Raw genomic sequence first — 6,017 nt, 5'->3', positions numbered from 1 at the left:
CATTCTCTTTTTTTTCCCCCTTTGTTAACATTAAATCTTAGGGGAAACACTTTCTTGATGGCTGACGACTATGAGAATGCATTAAAAGCTTTTGAGAGACTATAGACTAGCAGAGGGACTACTATCATTATTGTAAGAAGAATCAATTTCCAATGTCCACAGTGTACATTGAAACAAATTCCCCAAAGCCCAAACAAAAATTAAAATCAAATAAATAAAAGACCTTGTTGAATCACTTTCCTAAATGAGAGTCTTGTTTAGCAATCTTATATAGCTGAGTTCAACTTCCTGATAAATGTTAATTCAGGTGTAGCAGGTGGTGTTGACCACAGCAGAGATACCTATCAGCTGTAACATTGTCAAGGGCTGTCTTATCATCAAGAACATCTTTAGCCACGGGTATAAAAATTTTTTATGTACTGAAATTGCTGTAGTAGCAAACTCCTCAATATTTTCAAGAGACAATAAAAGGTTACTTTTTAAGGATTTTATTTATTTATGTGACAGACAGAGATCACAAGTAGGCAGAGAGACAGGCAGAGAGAGAGGGGAAGCAGGCTCCCCACTGAGCAGAGAGCCCCATGCAGGACTCTAACGCAGGACCCTGGGATCATGACCTGAGCCTAAGGCAGAGGCTTTAACCCACTGAGCCGCCCAGGCGCCCCTTAAGTTCTACTTTGATTTCCTGGTTAATCCAAGCATTCTTAAGCAAGGTGGTCTTTAGCTTCCAGGTGTTCGAATTCTTTCTAAATGTTTCCTTGTGATTGAGCTCCTGTTTCAAAGGATTGTGATCTTAGAATATGCAGGGAATAATCTCAATCTTTTGTTATCAGTTGAGCCCTGATTTGTGACCCAGTATGTGGTCCTTTCTGGAGAAGGTTCCATATGCACTCGAGAAGAATTACTATTCTGTTGTTTTAGGGTGGAATGTTCTGTATATAACTATGAGGTCTTTCTGGTCCAATGTGTCATTCAATGCTCTTGTTTCTTTATTGATTTTATGCTTGGATAATATGTCTATTTCTGAGAGAGGCGTGTTAAGATCTCCTACTATTAATGTATTCATATCAATATGACTATTTTGATTAACAGTTTTCTCATGTAATTGGCTGCTCCCATATTGGAGGAATAAATATTTACAATTGTTAGAACTTCTTAGTGGATAGTCCCTTTAAGAATTACAGAATGTCCTTCTGTATCTCTGACTAAAGAGTTTAGTTTAAAATCTAATTTATCTGATATGAGAATCACTACCCCAGCCTTCTTTTGAGGCCCATTGACATAAAAGATGCTTCTCCATCCCCTCACTTTCAGTCTGGATGTTTCCTTAGTTTCCAAATGGGTCTCTTGTAGACAACATATGAATGGTCCTGTGATTTTATCCAATATACCACTTTCTGTTGTTTTTTGGGGCACGTTTAGGCCATTCACATTGAGAGTTATTATGGAGAGATACGTTTTTATTGACATCGTGTTATTTGTGAAGTCATTTTTTTATAGATTGTCTCCATAAATTTCTGTTCAATCGTATTCTTGGGTTTTTTCCTCTTTTACAATACCCCCACCTTAATATTTCTTGCAGAGTCACCTTGGTTGTCACATACTCTTTTAAACGTTTAAGCCAGTCTTGGAAGCTCTTTATATCTCCATCCATTTTGAATGTCAATCTTGCTGGATAAAGTGTTCTTGGCTGCATGTTCTTCTCATTTACTACCTTGAATACATCTTGCCAGCCCTTTCTAGCTTGCCAGATATCTGTGGACAGTTCTCAGGTAATTCTGATGGGCTTTCCTCTGTACGTAAGTGTTTCTTCCCCCTAGCTGCTCTCAAGAGCTCCTGTCTAAAATTATGATCCATTATTTTCACAATCAGTTGTATCAAGGTATTTCTAGATTCTATCAACTTGGGGAGAGACCATTCTGCCTATAGTACATGAACACAGGCTTCATTCACCAGTTTGGGGAAATTTTCATGGATAATTTTTTCAACAATATCTTTTTTTTTTAAATTTCTTTTCAGCATATCAGTATTCATTGTTTTTGCACCACACCCAGTGCTTCATGCAATATATATCCTCCCTCATACCCACCACCTGGTTTCCCCAACCTGCCACCCCCCACCCCTTCAGAACCCTCAGATTGTTTTTCAGAGTCCACAGTCTTTCATGGCTCACCTCCCCTTCCAATTTCCCTCAACTCCCTTCTCCTCTCCGTCTAACCATGTCCTCCACGTTATTTGTGATGATCCACAAATAAGTGAAACCATATGATAATTGACTCTCTCTGCTTGACTTATTTCACTCAGCATAATCTCTTCCAGTCCCGTCCATGTTGATACAAAAGTTGGGTATTCATCATTTCTGATGGAGGCATAATACTCCATAGTGTATATGGGCCACATCTTCCTTATCCATTTGTCCGTTGAAGGGCATCTTGGTTCTTTCCACAGTTTGGCGACTGTGGTCATAGGGTCACTCCATCTGTATCTTTGTGGTAAATTCACAGTAGTGCAATTGCAGGGTCATAGGGAAGCTCTATTTTTAATTTCTTGAAGAATCTCCACACTGTTCTCCAAAAGGGCTGCACCAATCTGCACTCACACCAACAGTGCAAGAGGGTTACCTTTATCTTCTAGTCTTCTTTCTTTCTCCTCCACTTCAAGGATTCCAATAATTCTGATGTTGGAAAGTTTTATGGCATCATTTATTTCCATAATTCTCTTTTCATGACATCTACACTGTTTGTTCCAGGCTTCCTCCTGATCATTTTTCTCTAGCAGTTTGTCTTCCAGATCACTAATTCTATCTTCTTCCTCAGTTACTCTACCTCTTAGAGAATTTATATTAGAATTGAACTCATTGAGAGCATTGTTAACATCATCCCTGGTGGCTTTCACTTCTGACCAAACCCAATTCCATTTTGTCTTCAAAGATTTTCTCCAATCTAGCTATTGCCTGGTTAATCATTAGGCTGAATTCCCTTTCCAACATACTGTCTATGTCCATATCCAATAGCTCTGATGGAGAGGGCCCAGTCTCTGAATTTTTCTTCTGTTGGGCAATCCTCCTCCTAGTTGTTTTGGTGAGAGATGCCTGAATGGATGCATAACTGAATATATTAACTGTGGTGCATGCAAGGCGCACCCTGGAACGTTTTTGAGCAACTGAGAGTCCCCAAGAAATGAAAGAAAAAAGAAAAAGAGATAGAGAGAGAGAGAACAGAAAAAAAAAAGATAGAAAGGTAAAATAAGAGAAGGCCCAGCCCAAATGAACCCCAAAGGTAAGATTTATGAAGTATACAAACAAAATCAGACAAACAAAAAGACTGACAAAGGTAGATGAGAAGAGAAAAAATACAGAAAGAAAGAACCCCCTCAAAATGAACCCCATGTATAAGATTTATATACTACCAGAACCAAAACAAATACACAGAAATACTGACAGAAGAAAAAGAGGGGAGGGTGTTTATAAATTCTCAGTGTGGGCGAGGAAGGTTATTTTAATTCTTACTGGATGTATCTTGATATCTTTGTTACAGGACTCAACTTTCCTGAGAGAAAGGGGGATCGGAACTGGTTTACATATAGGGTAGCATTGTTTGGGGAGCGGGGATTACCTTGAAGCTTATCTCTATATAAATATTTTTAAAAAATCAAAAAGATCAGGTTAAAAGGTTATTATGGAATTTGATGTACTGAGCATGTTATGATGATAAATAGTTTAAAAAGTTATAGATATAAAGAATAAAGGAACCAGAATAGTGGGAACTAATTAAAAATAAAAATTGCATCTATGAAGTAGTGGTGGTTGTCCTCTTGTTTTGTTTTGTTTTGTTCTGTTTTTCTTTTTGTTTCTTTGTTTGTTTTGTTTTGTTTTGGCTGGCTATCTTGGGGAGGGGACTCTCACATGGTTTTTCAGGGAGTCTTGTTAGAGTTGAGCCCTCTTGCCCCCATCAAGGGTCTGGGATCTGAGGAAATTAGTTTTTCAGGCTTTTGTTCTCTGGAGGTTTCTTTTTGTTGTTTGTTAGTTTTTGTGGGTTTGTTGTTGTTGTTGGTTGGTTTTTGTTTTTTATTTTTCTCCTCATGGCAGCTTTTGGCAATTCTTTGGAGGTTTAGAGGGAACAAACTGCACCCAGACCTCCCTCTCAGAGAGATGCCTCAGTCTGTTCCCCTCTTGTTGCTCCAGAGCCCATAAAATGTCCCTCTGACACTGGCAGAGCATGTGCCCAGTCATCGTCTCTGGTGTCGCAGGAACTCTCCCCTGTACCCAAAACCATGAAAATTCTAGCCACCGTTGTCTGGGAAGCTCAAAATTCCAGAGGTCCCAATCAGAGATAGCACACTGAGATTTTCATGTTGGCCTGGGCTTAGAGTGCTCAGAATCTCCAGATCCTAGAAAGTGCTGGCTGGCACCGGAATGGACTTCTCTCTGGGGAGGGTGTCGGAGCGACTCAGACTCCAGTTATGCACTGCACCTGCAGAGTGCAAAAGGCTGTGGTTCTAGAGAGTGGAGGCTGACCTCCCCACCAGACTCCCTCACCCTCACAGGTGCCACACCCAGATGCTGTGAGATGTGCTGGTGGGTCAGGGACCAAGACCTGGCTTCTTTGCTCTGCTCTCTGGTTCCCTGCTGGCTGTGGCCCTCCTGGGTCCACGGGCTTAAGTCCCTGTCCCTCACCACCCAATTCCACCAATTTCCCCTTAAAATCTTTTGCTCTTTTTGAGTGCTTTCAATGACTCCAAGTTCATGCTGGCCCCCAATTCCAGCGCACTATTGTATTGGGGTATTACTTTCCAATGGGTTGCTTCTGGTGGCTCCCTGCCACTTTGGTTTATCTACTGATATCAGTTTGATGTTCCCACTCTGCTTTACCTGTTCATTGGTGTCTTATGTCCCCATAGATATCCAGTAGTGTATAATTCTAATCTCAGGCTGACTTCATGGGTGATCAGAGTTTTTTGGTAGGTAATCAGCTCTCCTTAGGGGGCAGGTTGAAACAGCGCCTTCTCCTACTTCTCTGCATATTGTCTATCTACAGAATTTTCCCTGTTTTTATCACCTTCAATCATCAGGCAAGTACATGAGAACAAATGATATCCTCAGACTTAAAATATCTAAAATTGCTGAAGTCACCGGACTCCCTTTGCCTCAGGTATTGCCTTTGGTCTTGCTCACTCTTCACAACACCCTGTGGAGAAAACATAAACTCAGTCCACATGTGATGGTCACCACTATTTCATAAAATTATCTGTTGTTCCTTCTTTAATTCATGCTAATAAAACCAGCTATGATGTGTCTTTAATGTCTTATACTAAAACCTATTATCTACAGGTTAAATATGATATCTCTTATACCAGTTCAAAATATCCTTCTAATCGCAACCTAGATCCTGGTGACTCGGTGTTCTGGAAATGTCATTAGAGGAAGACAGTCCTTGATATCCCGTTGGAAAGGACCTTTCCACAGGCCCCTGTCCCACAACACAGCTGAAAAACTAGAAGGTATTGAAATTTCAGTATACATTTCATGGCAGATAAAAGAATGTTCCACCTGACATATGGTCCTCTGCAAATGGTAGAGATTTCTGATTAAATTGATGAAGAGGAAAACCAATTGACTTTCATATACATTGTTTCCAATGAAGATGCAAATCTAGAATTCATAAAAACTAAATATGGCAGCTTTCTTTCTTATCTTTCATTCCTTTATGTTGACAGTTATGTGCAAAGATCATGCCATCATATCTAAAGAGAGGTAACTGTTCAGACTATTAGTTTTGTCATCAAAAACTCAAATCTATCTGTTATGTTAAAACATCTTAGTTCACCCTGTGGGTACTTTTCTTTTATTCCCAATTTTGTCATAAACCTAAAAAAAAAAAAAAATGGAATAAGAGAATTAAAGGGCATTTAAAAATCCCAACTTTGATGGTCAGAATATCCAATAGTTTTTTTTAAATTTTTTTCTAATATAAATATACATGTTTATGTGTATACAAATACTTAGTTAAGTAATAGTA

Source organism: Mustela lutreola (assembly GCF_030435805.1).
Source record: "Mustela lutreola isolate mMusLut2 chromosome 5 unlocalized genomic scaffold, mMusLut2.pri SUPER_5_unloc_1, whole genome shotgun sequence".
Lineage (NCBI taxonomy): Eukaryota > Metazoa > Chordata > Mammalia > Carnivora > Mustelidae > Mustela > Mustela lutreola.
The sequence above is the reverse complement of the archived record's forward strand: the minus strand, read 5'-3'. Positions refer to the sequence as shown.